This window comes from Arachis hypogaea, chromosome 15 (assembly GCF_003086295.3).
Source record: "Arachis hypogaea cultivar Tifrunner chromosome 15, arahy.Tifrunner.gnm2.J5K5, whole genome shotgun sequence".
NCBI classification, from domain to species: Eukaryota; Viridiplantae; Streptophyta; class Magnoliopsida; order Fabales; family Fabaceae; genus Arachis; species Arachis hypogaea.
In genome coordinates, this window is record NC_092050.1 from 48,646,213 (window position 1) to 48,661,622 (window position 15,410).

The following is a 15,410-nucleotide window of genomic DNA, read 5'->3' on the forward strand; positions in this document are numbered from 1 at the left end:
ACTAAGGAGGACCCGTTCTTTAATCTCCTTGTTCTTATTTTTCTGTTTTTCAATTTCTATGCTTCATGTTTTATCTATGTTTATGTCTTTATTACATGATCATTAGTGTCTAGTGTCTATGTCTTAAAGCTATGAATGTCCTATGAATCCTTCACCTTTCTTAAATGAAAAATGTTTTTAATTGCAAAAGAACAAGAAGTACATGGATTTCGAAATTTATCTTGAGATTAGTTTAATTATTTTGATGTGGTAGCAATACTTTTTGTTTTCTGAATGAATGATTGAACAGTGCATATTTTTGATAGTGGAGTTTATGAATGTTAAAATTGTTGGCTCTTGAAAGAATAATGAAAAAGGAGACATGTTATTGATAATCTGAAAAATCATAAAATTGATTCTTGAAGCAAGAAAAAGCAGTGAAAAAAAAACACAAAATATGGCGAAAAATAAAAGAAAAAGAAAGAAAAAGAAAAATCAAGCAGAAAAAGCCAGTAACCCTTTAAACTAAAAGACAAGGGTAAAAAGGATCCAAGGCTTTGAGCATTAATGGATAGGAGAGCCCAAAGGAATAAAATCCTGACCTAAGCAGCTAAACCAAGTTGTCCCTAACCATGTGCTTGTGGCGTGAAGGTGTCAAGCGAAAAGCTTGAGACTGAGCGGTTAAAGTCGTGGTCCAAAGCAAAAAGAGTGTGCTTAAGAGCTCTGGGCACCTCTAACTGGGGACTCTAGCAAAGCTGAGTCACAATCTGAAAAGTTTCACCCAGTTATGTGTCTGTGGCATTTATGTATCCGGTGGTAATATTGGAAAACAAAATGCTTAGGGTCACGGCCAAGACTCATAAATTAGCTGTGTTCAAGAATCAACATACTGATCTAGGAGAATCAATAACACTATCTAAATTCTAAGTTCCTATGGATGCCAATCATTCTGAACTTCACAGGATAAAGTGAGATGCCAAAACTGTTCAGAAGCAAAAAGCAACTAGTCCCGCTCATCTAATTAAAACTAATCTTCATTGATGTTTTTGGAATTTATTGTATACTCTTCTTTTTATCCTATTTTTTTTAGTTGCTTGGGGACAAGCAACAATTTATGTTTGGTGTTGTGATGAGCGAATAATTTATACCCTTTTTTGCATTGTTTTTAGGTAGTTTTTAGTATATTTTAGTTACTTTTTATTATATTTTTATTAGTTTTTATTCAAAAATCACATTTCTGGGCTTTACTATGAGTTTGTGTATTTTTATGTAATTTCAGGTATTTTCTGGCTGAAATTGAGGGACCTGAGCAAAAATCTGATTCAGAAGCTGAGAAAGGGCTGCAGATGTTGTTGGATTCTGACCCTCCAGCACTAGAAATAGATTTTCTGGAGCTAAGGAAGCCCAATTGGGGCGCTTTCAATTGCGTTCGAAAGTAGACATCTTGGGCTTTCCAGCAATATATAATAGTCCATACTTTGCCTGAGATTTGATGGCCCAAACTGGCGTTAAAATCCAGCTAAAAACTTTCTAGCGTTAAACGCCCATTTTGGCACCCAGGGTGGCGTTTAACTCCAATATGAGGCATATCCACGTGGAAGCTTGAAATCTCAGCCCAAACACTCACCAAGTAGGCCCCAGAAGTGGAATTTTGCACTATCTACACCTAGTTATTCATTTTCTGTAACCCTAAGTTACTAGTTTAGTATAAAAACTACTTTTAGAGATTCATTTAGCACCTCATGACATTTTACACTTCTATTGTATCTTCTATAGCATGAGCCTCTAAACCCCATAGATGGGGGTGAGGAGCTCTGCTATGTTTTAATGGATTAATGTAATTACTACTATTTTTTATTCAATCACGCTTGATTCTATTCTTAGATACTCATTCGTACTTCAATATAGAGAATATGATGATCCGTGACACTCATCATTATCCTCAACCAATGAACGCATGCCTAACAACCACTCCTATTCTATTTAAGCTCAACGTAGTCATTGGGCGATAGCTTGAGTGCGTATCTCTTGGGTTTCTAATCTACGGACCGAGTCCGGAGGTTAGAACCTTTGTGGTATAGGCTAGAACCAATTGGCAGCATTCCTGGGATCCGGAAAGTCTAAACCTTGTCTGTGGTATTTCGAGTAGGATCTGGGAAGGGATGACTGTGACGAGCTTCAAACCTGCGAATGTTGGGCGCAGTGACAGTGTGCAAAAGGACAAGGGTCCTATTCCGATGCTAGTGGGAACCGACAGATGATTAGCCGTGCGGTAGCTGTACATGGTATTTTTCATCCTAGACGAGCAATCCGATAGTTGATTAGCCGTGCAGAGATCGTACCTGGTATTTTTCATCCGAGAGGATCATACAGCTTGCCACTGAATGAAGCCATGCGTGTTTGGAGAAGAAGACAGTAGGAAAGCAGAGATTCAGATGACAGAGCATCTCCAGAACCTCAACATGTTCCTCATTACTGAATCACAAGTACTATTTAATTTATGTTATTTATTTTTCATAAATACCATCACTCTTATCATTAATCTCTGATGAGACGCAGAAGCTGGTGAATTAAAAATTATTAAAATGGTTACGTTGCAAGTATAGTTCTTAACTCACTGAAAATCTGCCTATCAATTTAGAAGTATGTCACAGAGAGTTTGAGTTAAAAATTACTGGGAGTTTTAAGTCCCAGGTCGTCTCCCAACGAGTTACAGAAAAGTGTGGTATCTTATTAATCAGATGTTCAAAGAAGTTGAGTTAAGTAAATTGGAATTTAAATTGAGGAAATTTAATTAACATGAGTAAAAGCCTTGACCGGGAGTTGATTGGTTGGAATTTCTACTAGTGATGGAGTGATTGTAAGATTAATTTATAATTAATGGTTGTTCTGTTTGGTTATCCTTTACTAGGTAAGGGAAAGTCAAACAAGTTGGAATGCCAGATCTGTTCACAAGTTGCAACCCACTTAGTTCAAAGGGATTGGCGTTGGTGACAGGATAGCAATCCAACATTTAACGCAATTACAAATTTTTCCTTCAATCCTTCTAACTCAAGAGTTCCTTTTAATCAACTCCCCATCAAGTAAAGAAACTACTCACGCATTGTAAATAATAAATCCATAGCACATGAAAGGGAATTAAAAGAAGACATGATTATTGGAATTGAAATTGAATTAAAAAGAAATAATCCTTGCATTAATTAATCATAAAAGTATTCAAATAACAAAATTGAACAAAACAAAGAACATGGAAGAATGAAACCAAGTTAAGAAAACGAACTAGAATGACGAAATCTTGATGATGAAATAACTCTTCTCAATGTTCCAATGCTAAGATCAATTGAAAATTAAAAATTCTAAAACCTAGAGAGAAAAACCTAAGAGAGTAAAACTAGATCTAAAACTGTCTCTGAATGAATGTGTTGTTTGTTTCTGTATATTCTTTGACTCTAGTCTGCTGTTCCGGGCCGAGAACTAGGTCGAAATAGGATCCAAAATCGCCCCCAGTGAATTCTGTAGATTATGCAGATCGCACATGTCACACGATCGCGTCATCCATGCGGACGCGTCACTTGCGCTTTTCCTCGCCACGCGTTCGCGTCGTCTACGCTACCGCGTCGCTTGGGCTTTCCAATCCGCGCGGCCGCGTGAGCCATGCGACCGCGTCACTGCAATTTGCTCTCCTTCGCGCGGTCGCGTGAGCCACGCGACCGCGTCACTTCTCGCTGGTTATCTCCTCAAATTCTTGTGTTTCTTCCATTTTTGCTAGCTTCCTTCCCAATCTCCAACTCATTCATGCCCTATAAAATCTGAAACACTTAACACACAGATCACGGCATCGAATGGAATAAAGAAGAATTAAAATTAAATAATTAAAGTCTCTAGGAAGCAGTTTTCAAACATGTAATAAATTCCGGAAAGAAATCTAATATGCATGCTAATTTAATGAATAAGTGGGTAAGGATCATGATAAAACCACATAATTAAACACAATATAAACCATAAAATAGTGGTTTATCAACCTCCCCACACTTAAACATTAGCATGTCCTCATGCTTAATTGAAGGAGATAAGGAAATAAGTATGAACATGTAGAAACTCATGAAATGCAATGCAAACCTATATATATATATATAAACAAATGCAACTATATAGTTCTTGCCCACTTGATCAAAAGGAAATAAGCTCTTCAAAACAATTACAAATCAAATTCCACTAATTCTATCATTATACAATAAAATGGATAAAAGTGCAAGAAGATAGCTCATGAAAGCAGGGAACATGAAAATTCAAGTATTGAACCCTCACTGATAATGTATGTACGCTCTAATCTCTAGTGTATAGGGTGATCACTCTATCCTTCTCTAATCATGCTTTCTAACTTTTGTTCTTCTCCTAACCAATCAACAACAGTTAATATACCAATGCAAACATCATGAGGTCTTTTCAAGGTTGTAATGGGGCTGAGGTAAAGGTAAGGATGTATATATATATATAAGGCTAAGTGAGCTAACAAAGTAAATCTTTGATTAGTCTAAGATCTCACCTAACATATACATACTTTATACAAGTTTAAAATCATACCTAGCTACCCATAATTCCCATTTTTGTATGATTCCCATACTCATGTACCAAATTTTTCTTTTTAATTTATCACATGTGCATTGATTAACATTAACATTGGGGTAATTTTTGTCCCCTTATTTATTTTATATATATATAAATTTTTTATTTTTATTTTTATTTTTATTTTTTTTTAATTCATAAAAGCAAACATAACGTATCAATGCACATAGATTCTTCATTATTTTCTAATTTGGTTTTTCTTTTCATGAGTAGGTTCCCAAATTCCCAATATTCAAATAAATTAAATACATTCCCTTATTACCCAATGTTCCCACATTTTAGTTGATACACAATTTCTATCTTAAGCTAACCAAAGATTCACTTGGGATTTTTAATTTGTTTTTCTGCTTAAGGCTAGTAATGTGGTTATAGAACAAGAGGGGATTAAAAACTCAATGGGCTAACAAAGGTGATGTAAAAGGTAGGCTTATTTGGGATAAGTGAGTTAATAACAAATAATGGCCTCAATCATGTGCAAGCATGTGAATATAATAAATATTGGACATATAAGATAAAACAAAATATAGATTACAATCATAGAGAAGTAAACACACAAGAATGAAATAATTATGGTTAAATAATGTAACCATACATAAAGGCTCAAATCTTTCACAGGTTGTGTGTTCTTTAATTCAAATATCATGTTCCAAATACAACTCAAGCAAATTTATCATAAAAAATTTTTGAAAAATTAGTGAAATTTTGTTCCAAAGATAGATTTTTAAAAGAAACTTATTGTCTTTTCAATCAAGTAGAACATGCATGCAACTATCCTAACCTACGCAATTTATTTTATTCTATAAAGGAAAGAAAATCTAACTAAAATATCCTAATTATTGGTGCTAGCGAAGAGAAATTACCTCCAGAAGTCAGGTACTAACCGACCTCCCCACACTTAAGGCTTTGCACCGTCCTCGGTGCCATCTGTCAGGAACAGGGGTGGGCTGGTAGCAGTATCTCCATCATCGGGACCGTCATGACTCCCTGTGCTAGTAAAGGAAGTGGAATCCGGGGTATCTGAGTCTCTGAAGTGTCCCTTGAGTAGCTCCTTGAGGTGTTTGAATCGGCGCTCGTTACGGCGCTCTCTCATCTTTGCTTTCTGTTCTTGCCGATCCAGCTGTTCGATTATTTGTTGGAGCAAATTCTTAGTTGTAGATGCTTGTTGTAACACCCTAATTAGCCTAAGCCTTACCTCGCGTCGTAAAGCCAAGGTCAATCAGAGATTACGACATTTCTAAACTCATACATAATATATATATATATATATATATGTATATATATATAGAAAGAATAGTATAATCTAGAAGCCCGATGAAAGATATAGCTCAAAAACAGAATTTCGAAGCACAAACGTACTAACGGAGCTACTAGCTTAAGGCATAAGAAACAGAGAATATATAACAAAAGATAAGTATATAATATCATAGGGAACTAGTCACGACTCGTGGAGTTTAAGCCGGCTAGCCATATACTGATATACAAAACCATACAGTGAAAACAGCTTATACAAGTTTTGTTCTCTCAAATACATGCCTCTAGGCAAAACAAAATACAAAAGGAGAGATGTATAAACAAAATAAACCAAAAAGAACTCCAAAATGATCCAAGATTCTCCGCTCCTGTCACCAACCAAAGCAACTCACCGAGGTGGGTTGCGACCTGCATCTGAAAAACACAACAACAATATGGTATGAGAACCGGCGGTTCTCAGTATGGTAACAGTTCCCAGTGATATAGGATATAAGACCCTGGGACGCCAAAGGCAATCCTAAGCTTCATATCAATCACAAGATTCAACTTAAAGCATTCTAAAATATTTAAGCATAATATACCAACTTGACTTAAATAAACCAGGTTATCTATCTTAAGGGATTTCTATTCTAACCAAACACCGCTGTCCCACAGCCTTCACCAACCGATCCTCCATGCGATCCCATCGCCACTGCCTTCCGAACCTCCTCAATCCCAGCAGAAAACACAGATAATGTTCAAAGCAAGTAAAGCACAAGTAGTAGCATATATGGCAAATAATTTAGATAGCATGTAAGCATGTTATTCAATTAGACAAACCATTACAAGTAGACAAAGCATACAAGCAGATAGGAAATGCATATGATGAATGCGTGCCCTACTGGCTGTGATATCACATTGTCGATTCAACTGCCAACCCGACACATCTCCATGGAGACGTCGCCCTTCGGATTTCTCATATGGGAACCCCCGAGATATAATGACCGGATCACTGTCCAGGTATCGGCGCCTGCTCGCCCTATAGATCCGAAGGGATGCGAGCGGGATATTCTTGCACAGACCTCACATCTCAACGTAAGCGGAATTAACCACCGTCCTTACGCCGCTGCCGCTACCTCGACAGGCGGGATTAGCCACCGTCCCTGCCAGGTGCATGGCGTCTCAGAATATCATGTAAAAATATTATTTCAATGGTTTTCAAAAGTATTTTCAGCATACATAGATCCATCATTTCAATCCGAGTCCCCGACTCATCTCAACCACTGTCCCTTTATAACTCAGTTTCCAAATACTAAAAGTCTATCATTTCTCATCTCATATACCAATCATCCTTCACCTAACGTCAAACCATTCTCAGCAAGCCAGAAACCTAGGCCTCCGTTTTCTAATTTACCTTAAAATCATGTACTAGAGCCCTTAATTTATATCCCATGTTCTAATACTCAAAACTAGGCCCAAACGTCTTAAAATGCTGTTATAGAAGCTTACAACCTTGTTGAAAAGGCAAAATAGTTGAAAACAAATAAATTTTTGAGAAACAGGACGTGTGCACCCGCACATATCAGAAGTAATGAAATTCTGCAACTTTGGAAAATTTCAGATTTTTAACACCAACTTTGAATGATCATAACCTCCTCTACCAAATTCCAATTTTTTTACAAACTTTATATCGATTCGAACAGTTTTCAATAAGCTTTAATGCTAAACTAATTTCAATAGATTTTGAAAACCAAGGCATAAGTTATGATTAGACAAAATACACCAAAAGTCAACTTTTACCAAGACTCACAAGAATCTCAATTTAGCAACTTTCATAACCCAATCCAACCAAAACCACATCAATTCTATCACATATTAGAATTTACCATTTTCCATATCCAATTTACCACTCCACCATATATAATCATCAATTCTCACTATCAAATACATAATAATACCCTTACTAACCATCATCATTATTAATTTCAACATCAAACTCCAACATCATACTATCAACATCAATATAACCATTTATCAACAATCCCAACACTCACCTTCAATTACCTAAAATATCAATATTTATCATCCATTATCAACCACATCAACAAACCCTCATCAACAACAATAAATCATACATCCCTCATCAACCTGTATAATCATTAAATTCCAACAACATCATTATTCATCATCAATCATTAAATACCAACAACCTCATCAACAATACTAATCATCAATACTCATTAACACCAACAATTCTCCATAATCATCCTTAATCACAATATTCCAAGGATACCAACAATTAACATCAATTTCACTACAAGAAAAATACCCATTCAGCCACACTTTTTTTAAGTTACATTTGAAAAGCGTAGCCTATTCATAGAATAGGCTACGCTTTTCTCAGTGTTGCCTATTTTTTAGAGAAAAAGAAACACAATTCTTGCATCATTTAAAAAGTGTAGCCTTAGGTATTATAGAAATCACTTATAAAGTGTAGCCGTATGTTAATATCTATGGGTTCACTTTTATATTAAAGAGAGCACTTTTTAAGAGTAGCCTATTTATTAAATTTTGGGTGCGCTTCAAAAGTGTTGCCTAATGTATCTAAGTCAAATGCCCAATAACACTTAGTAAATTTTTTGAATTTTCCCCAAAAGATACACGCGCACGCACTTAGCCAAATCAAAAAACATAACCCTTAGCCACTGAAAACATAACACTCGATCATCACTACCCTTAGCTTTTCCCTTCTTCGCGCCACTCATCACCCCCAAATCAGAGAAAGGGATCGCCATCACCAGTTACCACTCACCACTCACCATCTCCACCAGTCACTCATATTCGTCACTCACCACTCACCACACCGTCACTCGTCTTCATCGTCGCTTCTGTTCGCTGCGCTCTCACATTAGGTAAAATTTTTCCCCCTCTTCGTATCCTCCATTCAGCCTCACTCACGCACTCTCATCCTCCCTCAACTCACACACACGAAAGAGAAGAAATCAAAAAAGGGGAGCACAGGAAGAAGAAGAAGAGAAGAAGAGAGGAGAGGGGAAGGAAAGAAAGAAATGACGACGCCGCCTAGGGCTCCACCGCTATCGAGCGCCAGTGAAAGAGAGCTCGAGAAAGAGAGAAAACGCGATGGAGGAGAGAAGAAAGGGGTGCTCGGTCGCTGCTGAAACTCCACCGCCATTGCTAGGGCTTGTTGCCTTCGCTGTTCTGCCACCGTCGGGCTGCTGTTCCGCCGCCAAGGAGCTCGAAGGGAGTACCCCGTGTCACCAGGTAACCATTCTCTGTTCTGTATTCTCACTTTCTCACTCATTCTCTAACTCACTCTCACTTTTCAGTTCGAAGGTGCGTATGATTTTGATAGTGATGATGAACTGCAATGGCTAAATGAGATAGAGATGGTATGTATTAATTTTCAATTGATTATGTGAATTTTTGGGGGTTTGGGGGTCTAATTTTAGGTTTTCTAATCTTCTAATTAGTTGTTGTTGTTCTTATATTGTTCCATGTTTTTACTATCATAATTTTGGTGTCAAGCAAAGGATAGATTAAATGGACTTTTTATCTTATTTTCACAAATAATAAAGGGGTCTACTCTGCTCTCTAATTGATCTCACTACTGTAGTTGATTGGTGTCATTTCAGGCCACAAGCAGAACTAGATCGCTAATTTGGAAGCTTCACAAATTAGGGAGAGAGCAGTTGACAAGATTAATAATGTTATTGGAACGTATGAATCAATTGTTTGTACCTTATATTTCTTCAGGGTTTTATTGTTTGTTCATTTCTCTTAGTATATAGCTTCAATCTATTGTGCTTTATTGATTATAATCCTTTTTTCTTTTAATTTATGCAGTTCCCATTTCTTCCAGATACAACGATTTGATGCTCAGAATATTTTCAGAATGTGAATCTTCTTTGTCCTTTTCATTGGAGGAGCTGCTACTGCTACTGCTACCTCTCACTCTCACTGTTCTACTTCTTATGTTGTGTCCTTCTCCTTCTGTAACTGTAATAGTACTTATTGGAGGAAACATAACAAGAATGAGAAGAAGACATAGCAAGGTTGAGGGTGGGAAAGAACACTGAAGAAAACACCATTGCTATTTTGGTATTATGAACTTATGATCAGTACCAATATTTTTCTCTTTTTAGTATTGTTAGCTTCTCTGGGTATGATTTTCTTAATGCAAATTCTGAATCTCTTAATGCACATTGCTTAGGTTTTTCAATGCGTATATATTTTGGTTTTGCCAAATTCAGAAAAGTTTCTAAGTGACATTCTAAATTATTGGTAATGTCCTAATTGTTGGTAATGTAAAAACATTTCTGTTGTTTCCTTGATAGTCTTACTTCATGCATACATCAGTAGATGAACATAGTTCATGAGGTCCTACAAAATATAAGTACATTTTGCACCTGTTGAAGTATTTACCATATTTTATATTTTATGAGCATTCAAATGTATCAGACAATTACTGTGGCAATAAATTTTGTATTTTTTTTTATGGTTTTTGATTTGCCGTCTCTAATTTCTGCTCAGGTCAATGCTTCTGATGTCATTATATTGGAGGGAATTCTTGTATTCCATGATCAAGATGTCCAGGATTTAATGAACATGAAGATCTTTGTTGACACAGGTTTGTTTGTTATGTCCCATCGCATGTCATGTATTTTTATAAAATACTGGGAATTTATTGGGAAAAATTTCCATCTCTATCTCTAACGTCCTCTTGTTTTGAATCGCATTTATGCAAGTGCTTTTAAAAAATAAATTGAAATGGAAACTTTTCCTATTAGATTGGCTGCCAGCTTAGGTTTGAATATCATTATGCATTATACAAAATCTATTATTCTTACACTGTATGAAAGCTTTCCCTACTTATTCCTTATTAACTCTAGTTTTATCTTTAACTTTCAATTGTTTGCAGATGTTGATGTGAGACTAGCTCGTAGGATTATACGTGACACAGTGGAGTAAGGGACATAAACTCTGTTCTTAAACAGGTATTGCCAACAATATTCTCAGTAACCACAGTTTAATTGCACCTAGGCTAATAATGAGTATGAATTCTTGTATATATTTTTTAATAAGTTTGAAGCATGAGATTTGGATTAATAAGTTATATGCTAGACTATGTCAGTTGATATGTATGAAGAGTAGTTTGATCTAAGAGGGGAAGCTGAGTAAGGTATAGAATTAATGGGATATGCATGTATTAATGTGAAATAGGCTAAAGGAATTAGTGAAATGATATGGTTGTATTAGCTGTAATGCTGTGAGAATTTATTGAGATTAGTTGGACAAGCCTATGGATGTTAGGATATCCTTGTTTTCAAATAAAATGTGAACAATCACTTCTAAGATTTATATCTTACTGCCTACAATGCTGATTTTGCAGTACGCAAAGTTTGTTAAGCCTGCCTTTGATGATTTTGTTTTACTGTCAAAAAAGTATGCTGATGTGATCGTTCCTCAGGGAGGTGATAATCATGTTGTTGCCGTAACTGTGCCTTTCTTTCTTTGATTTTCACATATGAATAGTATGTTAATATTGTTTAGCTTTAAAGATTGAAACTCTGAGCGATTCCTAATTTTATTTGTATCACTGCTGTAGGCCATGCAATTTTGATATTTCGGAAACTGGTGCATTCTCCCAAAATCCTGCACTTGTTCTTGCCCCAGTTGTCCCAAGGTACGCCCTTGTTACTGTTGTACAAAGTTTTTTTGGAGAAGTGCTTTCTGCTATTTCTGTTGTTAGTATTTCAAATTATATTATATTACTTGCTCAATTTGCAATTCTGATATAGTTAGAGTATAAATAATTATGATTGCTAAAATTTAGTGCTCATTTATTTTAATGTCTTTGTCAAGTTTGTCAATGTTGCTGGTTAGTATCTGTCTTTTGCTTCACTCCTTATCATGCTTTCAAATTAAGGAATTAATTTGCATAGGCTTCAATTTTATTTTCTCTATTTTCAGTTTCTATTTGGCGCAAAAGTGCATGGTGTTGCTCTGTATTTGTACAATTTTTGCTTTTTACAATTGATTTTACACTGCCAAGTACCTAGAATTTATGACTTTGATTTAAGAACCCTTGTGGTTTGGTACAAAATGGCGCATTTCTTTATGCTAAGTGCCTTTTTATTGTTTTCAGATAAATAGCAATGAGTATATTTGGTGGAAGACTAATGCTAGAGAGACAAAGGAAGAACTAATTAATAGAAGGCCTAAGTTCCTGGACTAGTATATTTCTATTCACGAAAACAATTATATAAAGAGCAGTGTATTATAGATGTGCTAAGGGATAACTCTATTTTGTAGAAGCTAATTTAATTTTACTTATCTTCTTTTTATTTTAATAAGAGATGTATGAATATTCAAAATTATGATCATTCTAATACTTTTGTTTCATTATAAATATATTTATTTAATGATAATTTTTATTATTTGAAGAATATTTATATAGTATTATAGTGTACTTATTTTTATTTTATAATATTTGACTAATTTAATTTAAAATGCAAGACTATATATAATCATATTACTAAATATTAGGTTATAGAAAAAAACTATTAGAATATATATATATATATATGCATGCAGAAAATTAAAAAAAAAATAATGAGGGACCTAAGGCTACACTTATATAGAGTAGCTATGGTATACAATGTGGCTACGCTTTACAAGTGATGCAGTAGCGTTGAAAAGCGTAGCCTATTCTGGTAAAAATGAAAGTTGAAAAGCGTAGCCTTTGGTCCTGGACAGCATCACTTGAAAAGCGTACCCTATTTCCAAACGGCAAAAGTGTAGCCCTTGGTGCAGAAAAGCGTAGCCTTTGAGAATAGGCAACGGCCGAATAGGAATCACCCCAAAAAGCGTAGCCGTAGCCCAAAAAGCGTAGCCGTAGCCTAAGGCATCATTTTTTTTCACTTTTGGCTACACTTTTCAAGTGTACCTGAATGGGTATTTTTCTTGTAGTGTTTACACATAATCATTCATACACCAACAACATTCAATCCTATCTTAGGGTCAACTAGCCTAAGTGCCTATGAATATTATATACTACATAGAGGAAACCGAAACCATACCTTGGCCGATTTCCTTTATGCACCCAAACTCAAAATGAGCACCAACAAGCTTCCAACCACAATCCAAGCTTTCAAATCCACTCCAACAAGCACAAATAAGTTCCAAAAGCTCCCAAAGCCACAATAATCAAACTATATACATATAAATCACCACAAATCAACCTAGGGTTCAACATAAGCATAATCTCACAAGGGTTTAAGAGCTTTTACCTTTCCCAACAGATTTGATAACACAAATCCAAAGCTAAGCAAGGATTAGAGCAAACCTAAACATCCAAAATCACAAAAACCCATTTAACTCAAAACTCTAATAAAACCCAAAATTTTGAAGAGAGAAACTGGGAAGATTTCTTGATTACCTTGAGGGTTTCTTGGGTGGGTTTTGTAGAGCTCTTCACAAGGAATGCGTAGCCGCAAACGGTGCGGTGATCGGAGCTCCGTAGCTCAAGATATGAGCTTGGGAAGTTTAAAGTGAATAGTAACAATGGTGAAAAGCTCTCACCTCTCTCCTCACTTCAGCTGCTGTTGTGTTTAGGTTATGAGGGTGAAAGTGGCTGAAATGGGTTCATTTAAGTGTATTTATATGTTGGGCTTGGGCCCAACTTGGGCCCGGTCCAACCCGTTAGCGTTTTTAGCCAGTTTGGCCTAAATTCAGGCCAAATCTTTAAAATTAAAGCCGGGTTTTCCATTTCTAATATTTTTCTAAGGTTTTTTGACGGTTTTCACTTTTCTCGTGCGATACTAGGCAGACTTGAACCGGTTCAACCGGTTCAACTGCCGGTTCGCAATTTTTCACGGTTTTTCGTAGAAAGCACATTTTCTGACTCAGAAAGACTCACTGAGTCCAAAAATCACCTTTAAATCCCCAAATTCTCTCTCTAAATTTTTGGAATCTAATTTGGGCAATTAATCACTTTATTAACCGGTTGATTAGTTGCGGTTCTTACATTCTCCCCACCAATTAAGAAATTTTGCCCTCAAAATTTGAATTACCTGAGAAAAGCTCGGGATAATCCTTTCGCATCTCAGACTCCAATTCCCAAGTGTGCTCTTCTACTCCTGCTCGCTCCCAAGTAACTTTAACCAATGGGACATCCTTTCCTCGTAGCTTCTTCACACTAGTGTCATCGATCCTCACTAGTGTCACTTGGAGAGTCAAGTTCTCTTTCAACTTGACCGATTCAGGCTCCAACACATGAGCCGTATCCGACGTGTATTTACGGAGCTGTGACACGTGGAATACGTCATGCAAGTTAGACAGATGAGGTGGCAAAGCTACTTGATATGCCATCGGCCCGAATCTCTTCAAAACCTCAAACGGTCCTATATATCTTGGGTTCAACTTCTTGGTCTTGATTGCTCTTCCAATCCCAGTTGTCGGTGTAACCCTAAGGAATACGTGTTCTCCCACTTCAAACTCTAAGGGTTTCCTTCTCTGATCCGCATAACTCTTTTGTCGACTTTGGGCGGTTAAAATACTTGCACGAATCTTCTTAATGTTCTCAGTAGTCTCTGCTATCAAATCTGGACCCAAAACACTTACTTCTCCAAATTCATACCAACAAAGTGGAGATTGACACTTTCGTCCATACAAAGCCTCATACGGAGCCATCCCAATGCTTGCATGAAAGCTGTTGTTATATGCGACCTCCACCAATGGCATGTAACGATCCCAACTCCCGGGTTGATCAAACACACATGCTCTCAGCATATTTTCCAACGTTTGAATAGTCCTTTCCGATTTTCCATCTGTTTGTGGATGATACGCCGTACTAAGACATAGCTTCGTACCGAAAGCTCTTTGAAAAGCTCCCCAAAACCTTGATGTGAATCGGGGATCACGGTCCGATACTATGCTTGACGGCACACCATGCAACCTCACTATCTCCTTGATGTATAATCTTGCCAATTCCTCCATAGAACAGTTTAGTCGGATAGGCAGAAAATGAGCGGATTTGGTTAAGCGATCTACGATCACCCAAATCACATCAAACCCCGACCTAGTCCTCGGTAAACCGGTAACAAAATCCATAGAAATTCCTTCCCACTTCCACTGAGGAATCTCAAGTGGTTGTAGCATTCCTGACGGTTTTTGATGCTCTATCTTCACTTTCTGGCAGGTCAAACATTTGGATACCACTGTAGCTACATCACCCTTCATCCCCGGCCACCAGAACATCTTCTTCAAGTCATAATACATCTTCGTGCTCCCGGGATGAATAGAAAACCCACTGTTGTGAGCCTCCAACAGCAAATCTCGCCTCAAAATCCCAACATCTGGTATGCAAATCCTTCCCTTGTATCTCCATAACCCTTCATCATCCTTAGTGAATTCTTCGCGTCTCTTATCACCAACTGGTTGAAACAATTGCTGAAACTTCTGCTCATCTTGCTGTGCCCTTTGTATTTCTGATTTAAACATGCTTGAAATCTGTAACTGGTTCAAACAAGCTCTTCCGGCAACTTCACTAATAT

General features: G+C 36.7%; 1 long non-coding RNA gene across 1 annotated transcript; it reads right to left on the reverse strand.

Annotated features, from left to right (window-relative positions):
* Positions 1 to 12,953: 12,953 nt before the first annotated feature.
* LOC112747022 (uncharacterized) lies at positions 12,954 to 13,336 on the reverse strand. The gene is made up of 3 exons (XR_003174719.3): positions 13,295 to 13,336; positions 13,146 to 13,201; positions 12,954 to 13,067 (listed from the first exon to the last, which is right to left on the reverse strand). It is a non-coding gene; the product is annotated as an uncharacterized lncRNA (long non-coding RNA).
* Between the last annotated feature and the right edge of the window lie 2,074 nt (positions 13,337 to 15,410).